The following is an 18,491-nucleotide window of genomic DNA, read 5'->3' as shown; positions in this document are numbered from 1 at the left end:
ACAAGCAGTCTAGACAACTAAAGCTATAGGCTGAGCCACTAGTTTGTGCGTTTGTTCATATGAAACTTACCCCTACAAAGGACAGGAAAGCCTACTTAAAATTAGGCCTAAAAGTCACCCCCAAGAAAACCTCTTTTGTTGCTCAGATGTGGCCCCTCTCTCTAAGCCCAACATAGCAAGTAAAATCATTACCTTTCCCTCTTCATAGGACAGGACATCCAGCAGTGAAAGTCTCCCTGGGAAAATGGGACATGACTCCAAGAGATGAGTCTAGCCTGGGCACCATGGGATCCACAATGCCTTCTGGATCAAAAGGGGAAAAAGAAATTAATAAAATAAGGTTATCAGTGGCTAAGGGAGTTCAAGTAGACTCAAGAGGCTGCTCTGGAGGGTACTCTTACACAAGCTTCAGCTAGATACTGCTAATTACCATGGTCTGCCAACTCCAACCAACACCATCCCTGTCAACCCTAAAGAACACCCACGGCTTTATCTGAGATTCTACATAAGCTTCACACACTAAGATTACTTCTAGAAACCTACAAACCCCAGATGGTTCCTAGGCCAGGTAAGCCCTGAAACGCAGAGGGACCAGCCTCTCCAAAAACATCAACTAGTTTCATCCCCCTATCTTATACTGCCCATAGCCCTTTGCAACATGAAATAGTTAGAATGGGCAGAGTCCAAATATCCCTAAAGATTGGGAGAACGGTCAAAGGAGAAGGAGGTGTTATAACAGAATTTTGAACGTAACAAATGAGCATGACTGCTAAACCACTATATTGGTATTTCTGTTACATCACTAGTGTCTTGGAGCAGCTACAAAACCCAAAACTGTGGAACTGTAACCCATATCAAACTCTTGTTTGATAACTACTTCTTACAATATACGTCAAAATATATTCCTTACTGTATAATTGTTATACTCACAGTAAAAAAATATTACAAAAAATAAAAAGAAGGCAAAGGGGTCCACTATAGGTGAGGCCAGCACCCTCTCCTCTTTAACAGATGCTTGGAGGAACTCAGAAGACCCTGCCAGACAGATGGGGCCCAAGCCCCCAGGGAGTAACATCTAAAACCAACCGCTACAGGGGGCTTTTGCACACCATGGCATCAATCTCCCCAACAAGCAAAAATCACAGCAATAACTTCATAACGGAACATACTGCAATTTCATATTTTCAGCCACTCATTGCACATTTTAGGAGAAAAGCCACGATCAAACATCCAAAGAAAACTAAAGTCGGCGGGTTAAGCCAAAAACGCTCCCACGGAAAGCTTCCAGGCCATGCCTGCGTCAGAGTCCTGTGAACAAGGACCCTAAACCCTGCGGCCCAGCCAGCAGGCCCCTTCCCAGGCCGGAGCCCCGCTCCCAGCTCCCTAACCCCGCTCCGCCGCCCCTCTCCTGCGCCCAGCCGCCCCACTCCCGCGCCCACCGTCCCACTTCCGCGCCCGGCGCCCCACTCCCTGCACCCACCGCCCCACTCCCGTGCCCAGCGCCCCGCTCCCCGCTCCCAGACCCGGAGCCTCACCACTAGCGCGCGCTACTCCCCGTGCCCCGCACCCCGCCGCCTGCCCAGCGCTACGCCCCACCGGGTGCTCCCCCACCCCCACTCGCGCCCGCTACCCCCCTCCCCAGCGCTCTGCCACCACGTGCCCGCCCCGGCTCACCTTGCAGAGCTACAAGTGTTCCCCTGCAGCATCTCGGCGATCTCTGGTTCACGGCTGCCGGCTGGCGCGGGCGGCTGCGACGGCGGCGGCTGCACGGCCGAGGACGACCCGGCGGTCAGGCCTTCCAGCCCTTTCCTGATTTTGAATTTCCTCATGGTCGGCGAAGCCCCCTCCCGAAGGTTCCAGTGGCCCCAGGGCGCGAGCGGGACACGCATAGGAAACACTCCGACTGCGGCCCCGCGACCGGCTGCCCGCTCATCTGGCCGCGGGCGGGCCCAGCACCGCCCCCACCACTCCTGCCCTGGCTCCGGCTCCCGTCCGGCCTTCGCTCTCGGTCGCGGCCGCCCGGCCCCACGCAAACGCCCGGGACCGCAGTCCAGACCAGCCCGCCGCTGACTGGACTGCCGTGGCTCCCTGAGGGCCAGCAACCAGCGCCAACGCCCGCCAAGCCCCGAAAGACGCCAACGGCCGTGACCCACACATAGCGCCACGAGGCGGCAAATGAGTTGCGCCAAGCAGGCAGCCGGTGTGCGCAGGCGCGGTGCGACCCACGAGGCGTCCGGGCGTGCGCAGGTGCATCGTGGGATAAATAGTGTAGAAAGAAAAAGGAAATGCATTCTCTTTTCTTTTCATTGTCTTTTTATCTTACTGTTGCTGATAGTCATATTAATATTTCCCCCTAATAATTACTTGCAGTATTAGAAACTCAGTTTAATTTGACCTTAATCTGACCTTACCAAGTGTTCAGTCATATCCCAATGTTTACTTATTTATATGTTTAAAGTGTCACTATCCTATAATAATACCATGGACTTTATCTTCAACGACCTTAAAAGTATGAAGAAATTGAAATCATATTCTCATCTCATCCTCACCATAACGACTATGGAAGACGTATTTTAATTTCATGCCACTCACTTTACCTTTCAGTAATATTAATATCCTTCTATGATATAGTAAAAACATGGACTGAGTCTGTGTTTCCCACATTTTTTCAGATTTACTATTTTTTCTTTTGATTTTTTTACATTCATCCTTAAAGTGTTATATGATATGTAAATCAATTATTTTAACTGAAGAAAATAAAATGTTAAATTTTCTTTGAATGGTTTGTGAGACTACTAATATTCCAAGGCATGAAAAGAAAGAAATTGTATATATTACTTTTAGGGGAGGAATAGACAACCAATGTTTTATAATCAAGATGTTTTCATTTAAAGCTTATATTGAAATAACTTAGCAATCTCTTGTCTCTTTTTTGATTTGATTTCAGGCTTCAGGATGATTTCGTGGGCTCAGCCTTTCTGGATCTCACACAATTGAAGTTAAAAAGGTAACTCTGAACTGTTTTAATATCACTGCACCTTGTCATGCAGCTGGACTCATATATTAGAAGCTGCCAGTTGATCTGGGTTCTAGTTACTGCTCTGTCATTTGCTAGCTGTGAGCCCGTGTGCTAGTCAGCTGTCTCAAGTACAGCTCTCTCATCTACCCAGTGGAAATGATAGCATCTTTTCCACCTATCTCATTTGACAACAACTTTGATTCTACAGAAAACAAAATTTGAACACCTGTTCTGTCCCCTAGCATTGTGCTAAGCACCAATAATTTAAGATAAAAGGCATAAATCTTTGCTCTCATGTTGCCGTTGTGGTTTTGGTGCAGAACAAAGAAGATTATGCATGTTAAACATGATTATTATTTTCAGAATCAGGTCACCTTATAAGAAATAAACCCTTTGCACTTTGCTTCAAAAGCAGCAGCTTTCTTATAGACTAAAGTATAATCTAACTATCACAGTTAATCCTAGGTTACTAAGGATTGTCTGTAAAGCAGAGATGAACTGTTTGTATTGGCTCAGTTACAGTCATTTATTATTGCCTGACTAATTGTGAAGTTATGTTATTATTGCTAACACTAATCATTCTTTGCACCTATATATGGCCATCTGTTTTGCAAAATGCATTCCAACATGGGAATTAAGAACTGATTAGTACAACGGAAGAAAAAAATAAAAGAAGGAAACCTTGTCTGATTTGGATGAACATGTTACATCATGTGGCAGGGATAATAAGAGCAGAGGCATGGGCCAGATAGCTAATTTGTGTGTCAGTAAATTTGGAAGATCAAAGTAGTGTATAAATAGAAGAGCTGCCTTATGTGTTCTAGTCATGTAAGTTCTAACAAAGGAGGCAGTTTATTGTTCTTTCAATGGTCGTTTCTTGCCGCTGACTGGACAAGAGAGCAGCCTTGTCTGTACTTCCCACAAGTCCTGCATTCTGACCCCGAGCCTAGCATAAGCTTGACCTAAGGCTAGAGCATCACTGGTGGTTGGCTGTCCACCTCTCAGCAGCAAAAGGAGGCGGCGCAGACCGAGTGGTACAGAGTCCATTGTCATGAACTCACACTGTGATATGCTGTGCTCTTCTTCTATAAAGGTCACAGGTATTTTTCTCTGTAGTCCTCTGCATAAGGATATGCAAATTAGTGGAGTTAACACTTAAGGGCATACATTTCTCTTGTTCTCTATTAAAGTTATATCATTGGTTTAAAAGTCAAAAGAAAAAAGTCATGTAAATTCTGATTATAAATAAACATGCAAATGTTTAAAAGTCAAAAAAAGTTAAATCATTGGTAAAATAATTTAAATAGGATGATTAATAAAATAAAAAGAGATTATATACAAGCATTTGGCATTTGTTTATTTTGCCACGTTAGTTATTTGATGTATTATACTAATTGCTTCCTTTCCCGAAATCACATAAGCATCAAATCACTACTTATTTGTGCTACCGCAGGATGCATTTAATGTGTGCAATTTGGGTTGTCTCTTTTTTTGGAGACTGGTTATCTCTTTAAAGAAAGTAGTCGATAAGAGTCATAAAACAATTGGATATGTTATTGAATCTTTATCCTGTAACCATTATAAGATAAAATGAAGTTTTTCCTATTAATTTTTACATGTAATCATTACCAAAAGTGAACCAGATCAAGTTTGTAGCTCTATAATACATGTACTATAATGTTTATAGTGAAATATTGTTAGTATACATTTGTTAAAATAAAAGGAACAAATTATTCCTAATGAACCATAATGATTACTTAGAGCTAAACTCATATTGGATCAATTTAGCATCATAACTATGATAGTTTATGTATATTATCAATCTGATGGGTTGCTTATGGTTCCTTGGCATGGTAAATTAAACATTGTTTGGAAGCATTTCCTAGTACCATAAAATCTTAGCTCTGAAAGAAACCTGTGGTTCTCATTCCTCGTTGCATGAGGCAATTACTTGGGGAGTTTTATAAATATACAAATTTCCAGGTCCCATCCCTGATCTACAGAACCAAGTCATCAAGGGTGGAATTCATATAAATCCATTTCTTAGCTTCCCAGTTGATTCTGTTATGCAGCCAGAGTTGAAAGCTTCTTATCTGAATCAACTTTTTCTACTAAGTCTCCTCCAATGCTAGAAACCAGTAGTATTATGTACTGAAAGGTAAGCTCCATGAGGAAAAGAATCTTTTTTTGACTTGACCTCTGATTTTTACCCAGAACAAAGCACACTAGTGCTTTGTGGCATTTGTGTTAACACATATTTTGTGAACAAGGGAATGAACGAAATGAATGCATGAATGACTGAGCAAGCAAGGGAACAGGTCTAATTTGCCAACACTTCATGATTCTTTTGTTTGTTTGGTGCTGAACATATTACAATGCCTAAGGTTTATAATATACATTAACTCCTATTTTAAACATATTAATTGAAATATGCAAGCAAGACGTTACCTACCCATTGTTAGTGCTGTGTATTTTGCATTATTTTTTAAAAGTGATCATGGGTAATATTGAGTGATTCATTATCTTTTTCTCAGAGATGCTTACCTGATTCCAAAGCTTGTGTTATCCAACTTGTTAATAATGACTTCCTTTTCTGTTTCATAGTCCAAAGATTGTTTAGGTAGGCATAGATTAAAACAGCCAAAAAATAGAAGCATTACTTTAAATATTGGATATACCTTTACATAATTATACATTGTTTTCAAAGCATGTCTTCATTGTATATCAGGAAAATTATATTTTATATTTTTCCCCTCACTCACTCACCTGTTTACTCTGATACACACTCCTGCATTTAAAAATAATCCTATAAAACTAAAAGTCACAAAAAAAGAAGGAAAAGCAGTGGACTGTGATGATAAAAAAGTATTTAAGCCCTCTGGACTCCTATATTCTGGAGCAGCTAGAAGTAAAACTATGAGAGGATCATATAGTAGCCCGTGACAGATTCTGGAATCTGTCCAATAACCACTTGCAGAAGACGGCTTTGCAAACAATTGCTTTTTTATTTCTTGGCTTTATATCTATGTTACACTATTCAATAAAAAAAGTTACCAAAAAAAACTAAAAAGAAGTCAGCAGTCAATAAATAACCCTTATTTAGTTGCTGGACTCAAATTGATGAAAATAGCTGGTACTGCTCTCTATAGATTTATATATTATAAGGAAAGGACTTATAGCTTTCTCAATACTGCTAGAGTTTCTTAGGCATTATAAAAAATACTTTCATTTAATGGTGCATGGGTGGTTCAGTGGTAGAATGCTCATTTATCATGTGGGGACCTGGGTTCAATTCCCGGTTCATTGCAACCCCCATAACCACCACCACCACCCCTCCCCTTGAAAAAACCTTTCATCCAGTGATTCGTAGTTTTCCGAATCTTTTCTTTTTTTCTTTATTTTCAATTTTGAAATGTATAATCATATGGATTGCTAAAGTTTTACATTCATCAAATATACTTTCAAAATTATTTGCTCTGATTTGTTGCACGTAAAGGTATGTGCCTTTTAATAAGCATGCAGTTTTATATATTCTCAGGATTTCTCATTGGACATCTTATTAAAGTTTTCCATTTGGTCTAAATTATCATCTTACACTGAGCAGTTGCAAAAAAAATTGCAATCTGCCAAAATATGCTTTTGATTTCAGTGTAGTTTATCTCTTCATTTGCTATTTCTTACACGTGTGTGTTTGTGTGTACACGATTACTGTTGTTAGTTTGTGTGGTAAGTACCCACATTGCACCTGACCTTGATTTCCATTGGGTGTCCTTATGTGTTCAGAAGAGTAAGACCCAAGTAGAAGATCAAGACCCAGTGATATTCCCTTCTCAGACTTTTCATCAACTTTCCAGAATCCTTTGAAGGGAAGAAAGTCATCTAGTGAATTCAGTTATACCCAGTTGGCCCACATTTTATTGGATGCCATAATACATGAATAGTACTTTCTTTCATGGATAATATTTTGATGACATCAAAAGTTGCACCAGGAAAATAAAGGAAGACATATCTTTTCCTCTTAAAAATAATGTTATTGTGCATAAACCATGGTTCTGTCTTATTCATTTAATGATTCTTCAAAATTGAAATGTTTTGTGTTCCAGGCCCACAGATGTGACCCTTCCTCTGAAAGATCCCCGTTATCCCGACCATGATCTCGGAATTATTTTACTTTCAGTGGTTCTTACACCCAAAGAAGGAGAACCCAGGGATGTGGTAAATTGCCTCAAAGGCGAGTAGGAACTCCTTCTTGCTTTTGGTTATCTAAAGGCTGTGCGCCTTCTTTGGACCCGAGGCTAATAATAAAGAGAAGATGCAAATGAAAAGCTGGCCTTGCTCTTTGTTTCTGTGAATATCCTGGGTATTGCTAGACTCTGCTTATTGTATTTTTTTTAACTCAAATTTCCTGTTTCATGCTCCAGATCAGAACCTCTGGTTGTAAATAAGGGACAGATTTACTCATTTTATTATAATTTTGTTTATAATTTCAGACATGTTATATTCTAGGCAAGTATTAATATTTATTTGGGGAATACATTTACTAGTGAATTGAATGTCTAGAATTCCGTGTTGGGGTATCCAGACCCTACCATTTTGATTGTATTGTCAGGTGTATCATGACAAAGCAAATGAGGTGAAATTATGAACAGAGTTTCTGCTTTCTGGTATTTGTTTGCTGAATGATAAGCGAGCACTTTTCATCTTCTTGATGGGCTTCCATGTTGGTATTACCCATTTCTTGGCACTGGCTGTCTGCACTTCCTTGTACACCATGCTGCTGTGAGAACTGACAAGGGATACAGAGGAGCCAATTACTCCAGTGCAGTTGAAGTGGCATTAAAAAATATCAGGTTTGACCCGCATCAGTATGCTTGCCAGTGCACATTCTACCACAGTTTACCTGAGATTCTTTATTAGACTCAGTGTGCTTTCATGGACCTGGGGGCTACTCTAACTAGTTCTGACTATAAGATGTTTCAGGAATAGACATAATTTTTTTAGGTAAGTCCAAATACTGCATTTCAGCAACATGTGTATTGCTGCCTCAAAATAATGTGTGATTGAAGTTGGTATAGGATATATGTTAAAAATATATCATTGACATTTTTTCCTAGACAGTAGATAAAAATAGTGAACTTCACTTTAAAATTTTGAATGTTTTATACTCATTGAATATTCACCCTTTTTGATAAATAGTTCCCTCTATCCTGTTAAAAAATTAAACAAGTAACATGTATTCATAAGTAATATTTTCTACATATGATGTAAGTATCTCTGCTTCACTCAGTAAGGAAGGAGTTTCTCTTTTCCAACAAATGTTACCAAGTAATACCTACTGCAAGACTATAGCACTGTGAAATTACATGTGTATATGTGCAAATGCATAGCCATGTGGGCAGATGGAAAGGTCGGTGAGGAAAATTTTTTACAGAGAATATTTAGAAATGGAGGACCATCATTTTAGAATTCACCACTTCAGAAGACAGTATATTTCACCCTAGCTCAAACCAAAGAAGTATATATCCTGCTGGCAAATGCATATTTAGGAATAAATTATAAATATTCATTTATTACTCTATTGAAAATAACCCTGGTATTGAAGCACCTACTATAAGCCAGGTCCTATGTTAGACACTTAGAATAAAATAGAACTTAAATTCAGTGAAGAAGGATTTGGAGATTAAACAATCACTGAAATAAGTGTAAAATGACAACTGTTTTAAGTTCCATAAAAGAGAAGTATATGTTGCTGTAAGTATAAAAAATAGGAGAATTGATTCTAGCCAGAGGGCCAGAAGGTATAGGAAGGGCATCTATGAGGAAGTAAAATCAGAGGTAGAGTCTTTTAATAAGGCAAAAACCAGGAAGGGGGGATGTATGTCTAGAAGAAGAAACAGCACATACAAAGCCTGTGGCTAGAGAAGTCATGCCATATTTCAAGAATTGAAAAAGTACCAGCATTCAGAGAAGGTAGAAGCAAAGAGCAAGAGGGCAGTTGTGGTGCATGATGACCCTGGAGCAGAATGTAAATGCCCAGGCAAGGTAGGACCCATTGGTTATGTCAGGGTTTGCAGCCTTTCCTAGAGAGCCACTGAAAATTATAGAAATGGAAAGTAGCACAATCCTATTTGCCTTTAGCAAATATCTCTAGCTATACTGTAGAAAACAAGAGTGCAGAGATAAACATGAATGCTTGCAGACCAAGTATATTGCAGAAATCCAGGTGAGTGGTAATGGAGGCTTGGATTGGGGCTGTCAGAAGTAGAGATGGAGGTAAAATCAACAAAACTTGGTGATGGAATATTCTTGCATTGGGCTTTTTTGTTATTTAATGAAGGGTAGCACTTCCTAAGTGAAAATACCTAATTGCCTGAGGTCTTGTGTTTCCTCCTTTCCTCAAACAATCTAAACTTGCAACATTACTGTGGGTTGGAATGATGTAGCAGCTCTTGTAGTTATTTGATGATTTGATGGTGGATAATCTGCTGATTTTTTTACATTGAAGAAGTATTCATTAAATACTCTCTAATCAAACTGTTTGAAAGATCAAGTTGGTACCAAGATACCGTACTGAGATGTTCTGAATTACATAAAACTACATGCCAGCACTGGCAAAATAGTTCCGAAGATTACTTTTTCTTTGACAATCCTTGTGGAATTCTTCAATCTCTCTGACTCCCTTAACTTATTTTTAAGCAGACTTTTTAATTCGAGAAAAATCGTTAAGAAATATTAAAGTGTCTGGAAGCTGATCCTCAGTGAGTTTTCAAACATGAATTTGGAAGGAAAGAGTTGAGTTTCCATCAGTTACTCATCAAAAATCTAGTTTTATTTATTCATTTAATACCTTTCTTTCTTTTTCCTTTTCTTCATTGTAGCCTCTGTCCCAATCATACAAGTTCCTCCACAGTTCTCTCAAATTCAAACTTTTTCACTGTCACTTGTCCTACCTAAAATATGCTTCCTCTTCACCTCACCTCCATCTAATATCATATAACTCCTTAAAATATCTATATCTGGGTGGGCCACGGTGACTCAGCAGGCAAAGTTCTCATCTGCCATGCCAGAGACCCGGGTTCAATTCCTGGTGCCTGCCCATGCCAAAAAAAATCTCTATCTAATTCATTGCTTCTGATTACCTTTCTTGTAATGTTCCTCTCAAAACCTAGTCCAGTTTTCTGTGCCTGGTGGTGTTCAATGGGTTGTAGACAGGTCGCTATGAGAATTTGAAGGGATATTTCATGTGAATAGGGAAGTTATTTCAAGTATTTCTTCTTACTTGTCTTTATATTCTTGAGGTTGTCACAAAAATATTCTTTACTAAGTTTTTAAAATTAGTATAATAATAATAATCTGCTTGAAATCAGGTTTTATTCCTCTACTCAAGGTTCCTATGATAACACTGAATTGTAAGCACATCACTGAATTTTTATCATTTTGTTAACATGTCTCATATTATCTAAATATATTTCTCTTGGCTACATTTGAATTTCTTGGTTGGAAACAATCAGAGAGTGAAAGTATGAACAAATTGAATATTCATACACCTGAAATACTTTTAACATACTGGTGCAATGAAAATGATAGGCTAAACTTTCAAGAATTAACCTATCAAAAAATATTAAGGGCAAATCTTAGCGAAATTCACACTCTAAATATAACAAACTAGAAATCAGTTATTAAATGCTTCACAATTCCATTTAATAGTTAGAATGTTGCATAGGGGAGGAATGGAGGATAATTTTACATTGATCTTCACATGGCAAAAGTATCAAGAGTTCTGTCTCTTTTCATTACCTCATAAATAATTTAAGCTTTGGGGATTTAAGACTTTTAGTTTGAAAAACCATGTGTTGATTCTTATGTTTTTTGTTTACAAAACTTTGCTAAATAGTTTCTGTGTGTTAAATTGGAGCGTAGAAGAGATGAATTTGAAGAGCTTTTAACAAATACATCCCTAACAATCAACTAGAAAATAAAACAATAATATTAAGAAAAAGCCTTGAAAAATGTATTTAGAGATGAATGCTTGAAATACAAAGTTCTTAGCATCACAAAGTGCCACACATTCTAAATCAGTTTCCTTGTGCTTTTTTATTCACTGCTAATGCTGACAATGAATAATGCAGTTGGGATGATTTCTCTTTGTGAGGACTGCCAGTTCTAAAAATCAGTAACTCTGATTTTGACTACGTTGAAAATCTATCTGCTTATTGAATCTGTTGAAGAAGCCTCAAAAACACGCAAGGTCTAATTACAACAATTTAAGTAGTGGAGTATGAGTAAGAGAAAATGTAGTTCATAGTGCCTATATTAAAATCTTCTCCATTGAGTTCCTGATTGAGCCCTTTTTAAAAAAGTCCTAGATTTGGACAAATATATCTATATATTTTTTTAAGTTTCCAACATTGTGTGTATAAAGAAGCCTTCATGGGGGCATGCTGATGAGCTGCATGGCACAACTGTCATTTCTGTTTTGATTGCATGTCCTGCAAAATTGAGCAGTGCATACATGTGCGTCCTTTATCTGTATCTGGTATTTTGATCTGATAGTGTGTTTGAGTTCTTTCTGGCTCTTTTCCTAGCAGAGTTCAATCCATAGCATTCTTCATTGGAGAATTTGTGAAATAAAAGTGAGCTAATTTGTGTTACACACCCTCTTGAATAACCTATACCTACAAATTGCTTGGCTAGAGCTAAAAATAGAGAATTCTAAGAAACATATGAATTGAGCCTGGTTGGCTTGTATGAGTGTTAAAATCACATTTCTCATGCTAGTTTATTTTTCATATTTTTTCAGAATTATCCACAGTCAGGATTTGAAAAAATATTGACCTACCAAAAAATTGAATGTATATATATTTTATAAGATGTATGTACTGTAATCTCTAGCCATTCTGTGATTTGTTTTACATCTATAGTAGTTAAGTAATTGCCTAAAGAAAACATCACTACAATAAAAGATAAAGTAAAAAATGAAGGAGATGTGGAGTTAAAAATATATGTTATCGCTTCTGCAGCTCATCTATCACAGGCTATGTTTTTATGGAACTCATTCCATTTATTGGATTCAAGGAAGTTTGAGCAGCTGATCATTAGTATGAGCATTTAATGATACTATACTAATATTTGATGACGACACTTTCAAAAATGAATTCATATGTTCCTCAGCTGAAGTTAAGGTCATAGAGCATAAAAAAACAAATCTTATTTTTCTAGAATTTGCTTCATCTCCTATCTTTAACATTCCCCAAATAATCTTTCTTCTTTAACGTGTCTATCAGATAGCAAAGGTAAAAGTACTAATATGTTAAATTATGTTTCTTTTTGCTTTTCTACTGTTTTTATCTTTATTGAATCTACCTTAACCCAACTACCTAAAAAGAAAATGGGGCTTGGGAATATCCACTTAGATAAATGGTTTGGTGGAAAGAATCAGAAATTTTTGTTGTAAAATCTAGAGCCGTTAGATCAAGAGAATCACAGGATCTCATAATAAACCTCTAAATACTAAATCAGAAAAATAATTAATTGGTCATCATAGATGCCAAATATTTCATATTTATACTTAGGGAAATCACTGACGTTCTGTTTGTATGTTTCCCAATTTAAAAAATAGTACTATGCAGCCTGTGTATAAAATTGATTTTGAGAGACAAAACAAAACAAACACTAACCCTACAGGTTGCTTTACATAGAGAAGGTTAATTAATTGCATGCAGTGGTTCTAAGTAAGGGGATGTGGTTTGACCAGCAGCATTCCTAAATCCACGTTATGTTGAGTAGTGATGCCATGAGGCTCCACATTTCCTAACATTCTAGAACCCACTTTATTATGGTGTAATATCTCATAGAATGGAATTTTATGAAATTCTTAGATGCTAGATGATGGTGGTTAATGGCCCCAAGTTAAGAGATTTTTTCTTTAGAAAAAAAACTTATTTATCTTAATTGCTCTCACTTGATTTGGCTCAAAGCATTGTCTCTAGGAATTACAGCTCTTTGTGCATCGATGCTCTGCTTTCAGAGAAAGTTGAACATTTATTACTTGAGTCCTAGTGAAGAGTTTTTGTGGCTATGACATACCACAAAAATATTTGGTTTCCGATGGCCTTTTGGTGATGATAGAGGAAGTGATGGAGTGGTGATGATGATGATGATACCAATGACTCAGTCATCGCAACGACCCTACTAGGGTCCATTCCATAACCCAGTGATGGTTTTGTTCCTTCAAAATGAATTGGACATTAATTCTCAGAAAACACATAAAATATTTACTGCAATGATATTTGAAAACAACACTCTGAAATTACCTGGCTCCATTTGAAAAAAAAATTAGATAATTATTGTAAACTTAGGATATCTATTATTCATCCATATTTTGGTCAATGTTTAACATAGTGTATTTAGAGAAAATGTACTTGATGAAAACCACTATTTACCGGAAAGAGGAAGCTAATCATTAACTTTGACAATTTTATGACTTTTTATTTCCTATCCTAGAATCTCTAGAGTTCATTCTCTTGGTTTAGGCAAAAGGTTGACTTCTGTATGAAGTAAAATCTTTTTTGTGTGTGTTTTTGTGGCCCATGCGTAGTCCAAATTAGCCCTGATTTACAGGGAATTTGCTGAAGAAGATGTAGTTCCTTGAAGCCCCAGCATAGTTCCTTGATGTACAAACATGGCAAGCATTTATATATATTATTTGCTCCAAATATTCTCTCTTCTCCATATGTCTTAAAGTTAATAAGAAAGTTAAGACAGGGTATCCAGGTTAATCAAAGAGTTAATACCTCAGCATTTATTGAGAAACTTAAAACTGAATTGAGGAAATGAAAATCTTTGGGGTTTTATGATTTATGCAAGAGACCAATAATCTTGAGCACATATCACAAATTTCCATAACCTTAATTTAACCTTTTGGTCATACATACCTCTTACTATGACCCAATCATTAATTTAAAGGATAGTTACACATTTAGCACATTTTAGCAGGGAAAATGCACCAATAGCCATAATGATATGCATAATTTTTCTCAAATAAAAGCATGTATAGTCCTGTTATCATAAAAAACTAACTGGAAACAGAGACAATGTGGAGATGTCATCAGAGCCACAGTTTTTGTATGTGTTGGAAGAGAAAATTTATTACGTATGATAATGTCATGTTACACCCGCCGCCTTCACCACCAGGGGGAGCAATTGCCAATCATGAGACACAATGTGCTTTTTCCCATCAATAAAATATTTCAGAATTTCCATTCTATTCCAAATATATCATCCCATTTTTTTGTGTGTTTAAAAGAATGAACCAAATGAACTCTCACCAGAAAAACTGCTTGAATGTTAAAGGTGTTTCTTCTAGTTGTGTGTTTGTGTGTGTGTGTGAGTGTGTGTGTGTGTGTGTGTGTGCGTGTCCACAGCCTTTGTCTTATGTAGTTATGTCTGGAAACTCTTTCCTTTAAAAGCTGATAAATGTTAAGTTTCCTCTAGAAAACAATGGGCTGCCCAATTCTGTACTTGAGTGAAAAGATAATTAAAATGCTTTATTTCATTTACAGACAATGCTAATGAGGAAGAGTTGGAAAAGATCAAGTAAGGTAATGCTTACCATGTAATCTTTCAGTTTTTCTTATTGAGAAGAACTGTCAGCTGCTTTCTCAAAACCCTCTTCATACCTCTTCAAACTATACCACAGATCTTCATTGCTATTCAAATCTTATTTTTTTCTGTAAACTTTAAGAAAACCATGTGATGCTTTTTAAGTAAGTAGAAATCACACTGATCAATTGCACCCAAAATCATTTTTTCATCAATCTCTGATCACTTATCAACATCATTCTCTGCATCTGGTCTCTCTTAAATGTACAACAGGGTCTAGAAAATATCTCTGCTCTGGTTTAGGAATGAAATGATGAAGTTAGGGCAGCAATACACAAGACAAAGGAAGATCATGCACTTTAGTGTTTTTATTCACTGAAAAGTGAGCATGAGGTTTTCTAAATTCAAAATCTCTATATTGCTACAACTTGGAGCATATAATAGGAGCAGTTTTCCATCACTGCCTCATTTCATTCTAAATGGATCTTGGAGTGAGAGGAGTTTATGGTTCCTATAACTTACTAAACCCTGACTCTTAAAAGCTGCACATTGTATGTGATATAAACTGAGCTGTTAATTTGTTCAGTGGTAGTATCATTCTTGGACACAGATAAATATCAAGATGAAATTGGACTCTTAGATAAATTGTCCATGAAGCATATCAAAAAAGATTGTGCTTGTAAAAATCTTATTTGCTCAAATTTGTAGTTAAACAGTCAGTGTTCTTTTTTAATGGTGACTAATAATTTTTTTAGACCCTGGTACATAACAATCTTTTATCTTCCATTCTAACCAAATCATGCTATTACTTGAGTTTTTCTTTAATATTGTCATTTTTATTACTGTGAGTTAAGAAAATACATAATAAGAAAATGCTTTTTATATTTATGGTAATGTCTTAATCCGTTTTATACATTTCCTACTATATAATTTCTCCCCAAATCTTAAAGATTTAATGACCAAAAGTTAATGTAATCACAGAAAAGTCAAGCTTATTTTTAACATCACCTTGATCACTTAATGAAATGAAAAACATTTATTAAGGAAAGTTGTAGAATATTTCTGACTTAGTGTGCATGATGTTTCTACTGATCAAAATAAAGTTTCAAGAAGTTTTAAAGAATCATTTGCACTGTTCATTTTTGTATTTCTATTGTTTCTTCGTAATTTTACTTAATAATTAGTGTTGTTTTAACAGTATATATCATTTCAAATTCATGTAATTTGTATTTCTTCACCTTGTATCTAAATTAACCTATACTATGAGATACTTGTGTAAGAACATAGCATTTCATTAATAGCAAGCAATATCCTCTCTTCCACATGTAGTTAAGCTGTAATGTAGAGCAGAATAACACATAGTATTCATTAGTAATTAATGGGAATGATCCATTTTGTTGTAGTAAAAGAGGAAGAATGAAAATATTCTTTTAAAATCCATTTAATTTATAAATAAGTTCAATTCTAATGATAACTTAGAAATCTAGACCTTTCAGTTATCTGCAAAAAATTAAAAATTAATAATAAGCATCTATTCTCCACTATTTTTATACCTAAGATTCTTGAAGTTTTAATTTGTTATTAATAATCCATTTGTACATTCAAGCTAGTACATTTTTTCTACCTTGCCACTCAAGATACAGAGTTCTCTGCATCTAGCTCTGTTCTCATTTGGGTGGCACTTGGCAGATTATTTTTAGTGTGTGCTGTAATAGAGCTTTTGGTTTCTTGGCCTAAAAGGATTTTCAATTTTATAAAATTTAATGGGAATATTGAATGATGAGTGAAGTAGAATCAGTTCACTCGTTTGTTTTTTTTTCTACAGGAACATATTGAACACCTGCTAATGCATTCTAATTTTCACTGTATCATAAAGCATTTTCCATATTTGTCCTTACAAGTGTTAAAAGAGCAGCAAAAATTAGAGGTCTCTATTAGGACCTCAGTCTCAGCCCAGTAGGTGAAGAATGGGGAGGCCTTAATAGGAAAGAGGCTGGGCTGGCAAAGCCTGGTCATCTTCATTTCCTCTCAGTGTCACTTTGAAAGAAAGCATCCTTCTTAGAGAACATGAAAATTGTGCATCATCTGACAGACTAAGAAAAAAATAATTCTAGACAATAGCTGACTATAAATTTTATAGTTGATTTTGGAAGCTAGTAAGAAACCACCAAGGCCTAAAATGAGGTAATGTCTTTCTAATTTAGTATACAAACTGAAACTCATCTCTATCAGTACTATATAAATAGTCGAGTTAAAGGCTTCTATTGGCTATATTTATTCATAAATGCTCTAGATAAATAAGTGAACGCAGAATTGGGTGATTTTAGAAGTGGCCCAGATCTCATGGCCAGAGATACAAAATGTTAATTTTGCAACATTTAGGTCTATTAAAGTTAATTTACATGATCAGAAATGGGGTATAAAGAATGCTTGCAAGAGAAATATTAGTGTTTAATCCTCTGAAAGTAAAGAGGTGGTTGTTATAGGCTGGAGAGGGTCCAAAGGAGGCCATACCATTTTTCAAGAAAGTGGTGCCATTTACTGTTTCAGAATTCAACAAATATGTTTTAAGCCAGTACCATATACGAGATCTTTTGCTTAATTTTTGTGGGAAGAATGGAGCACACAATCAGCCTGATCCTTGAGACAGAATCATGAAAAAGAGTGGCTACATCTTCTCCACAATTAAGTATGCTTACTGCCATCCTACATCCAGTCTCCCAAATGGATCCAGCAGACAGTAGCTGTGTTTATTTGGGGACTTATGCTATTATTTTATGCATCCAAATTCAAGTTTGGGAACTAAAAGAGAGATTATATGGATTTGGGTAGGAATGGGAAATAAGGTGAAATTTCCATTTAAGAAAGAATGAAGTGGCCACTGCACCGTTCTCAAGATGCCTACTGAGAAAGTTTATGTCCCATGGAAATGAGATTATGCCATGGCATGAACTTGGAAATATGCTTTCAAAGATTGGAATTGGCTGATGATTGTATATTGCTAAATTCAAATCTGTTAAATTCAAATTAAGGGAAAGTCTGAAATTTCAATTTGAAACCTACTGTTCAGTTGAACTTCCTTCTCCAAACATTTCCTCCAGAGATTAAAGGAAAGAGGGTGATATGAATAAGAATATACTATGTAGTTCTGTCAGTTTTATGGAAATGGAAATTTTAAAAATTATTTTAGTCTATCCCCAAAAATTCCTTTATGTGTAAGAATTTTTCTCTTTTATTTTTGGAGAAAGGGTGTAATTTATATGCCTTACATTTTAAGTACAGGTATTTTATATTAGATTTAACCACACTCAAAAGTCAAAGTATTTATTTATTCACATAAATACAGATAATTTTCTTCTTGGGCTCTTGATTTACGGAAAAGAGATCTCTTACATTTTTATGGCAAAGAATAGGCAATGAAGCCAATGATGAATGCAATATCTAATTCAAGAGCCTTTACCTCTGTAGCAAATACTTAAATATAGCTAGATGATAGTGTTAGAGATTCATCTCCAGTATGGATTTTTTCTTCGTTGACTCAGTTTCTCTCAGAAGGGCTATAACCACCCAGGGCTAAAAGCTACATTTACGTTATTTGTCTAGTATGCATGTCTCTACTCTCAACAAGGTCGGAATCAGCCCATAACATTTCCCATTATTAAATCCCCACTCCTCATTTTTGTCTTGAATCTCTGTGCTGAGATTTCTTTCCTTAATTTTGTTACCACTTTTCTATGAAAAATAGGTTCTTTCAATTGAAATCTTATTTGAGGCACTCACATAATGTGGGATTGTATTTATTATTGAAATCAAAAGTTGAAATGCCAGTTTGTGGACAGGGAAATCATAATTTCTGTTTGGACTGATTTAT

General features: G+C 36.4%; 1 pseudogene across 1 annotated transcript in view; it reads left to right on the top strand.

Moving 5' to 3' along the window:
* Nucleotides 1-1,939: 1,939 nt before the first annotated feature.
* LOC143668010 (multiple C2 and transmembrane domain-containing protein 1-like) overlaps nucleotides 1,940-18,491 on the top strand; it is a 63,101-nt pseudogene continuing 46,549 nt past the window's right edge. The window contains exons 1-4 of the transcript XR_013168240.1: nucleotides 1,940-2,247; nucleotides 2,948-3,007; nucleotides 7,123-7,234; nucleotides 14,581-14,619. The product of XR_013168240.1 is annotated as a multiple C2 and transmembrane domain-containing protein 1-like (transcript). The remainder of the gene's footprint in view (nucleotides 2,248-2,947; nucleotides 3,008-7,122; nucleotides 7,235-14,580; nucleotides 14,620-18,491) is intronic.

Source organism: Tamandua tetradactyla, chromosome 24, assembly GCF_023851605.1.
Source record: "Tamandua tetradactyla isolate mTamTet1 chromosome 24, mTamTet1.pri, whole genome shotgun sequence".
In the NCBI taxonomy this organism is placed as follows: Eukaryota; Metazoa; Chordata; class Mammalia; order Pilosa; family Myrmecophagidae; genus Tamandua; species Tamandua tetradactyla.
This window is presented reverse-complemented; position numbering and strand designations above follow the sequence as displayed.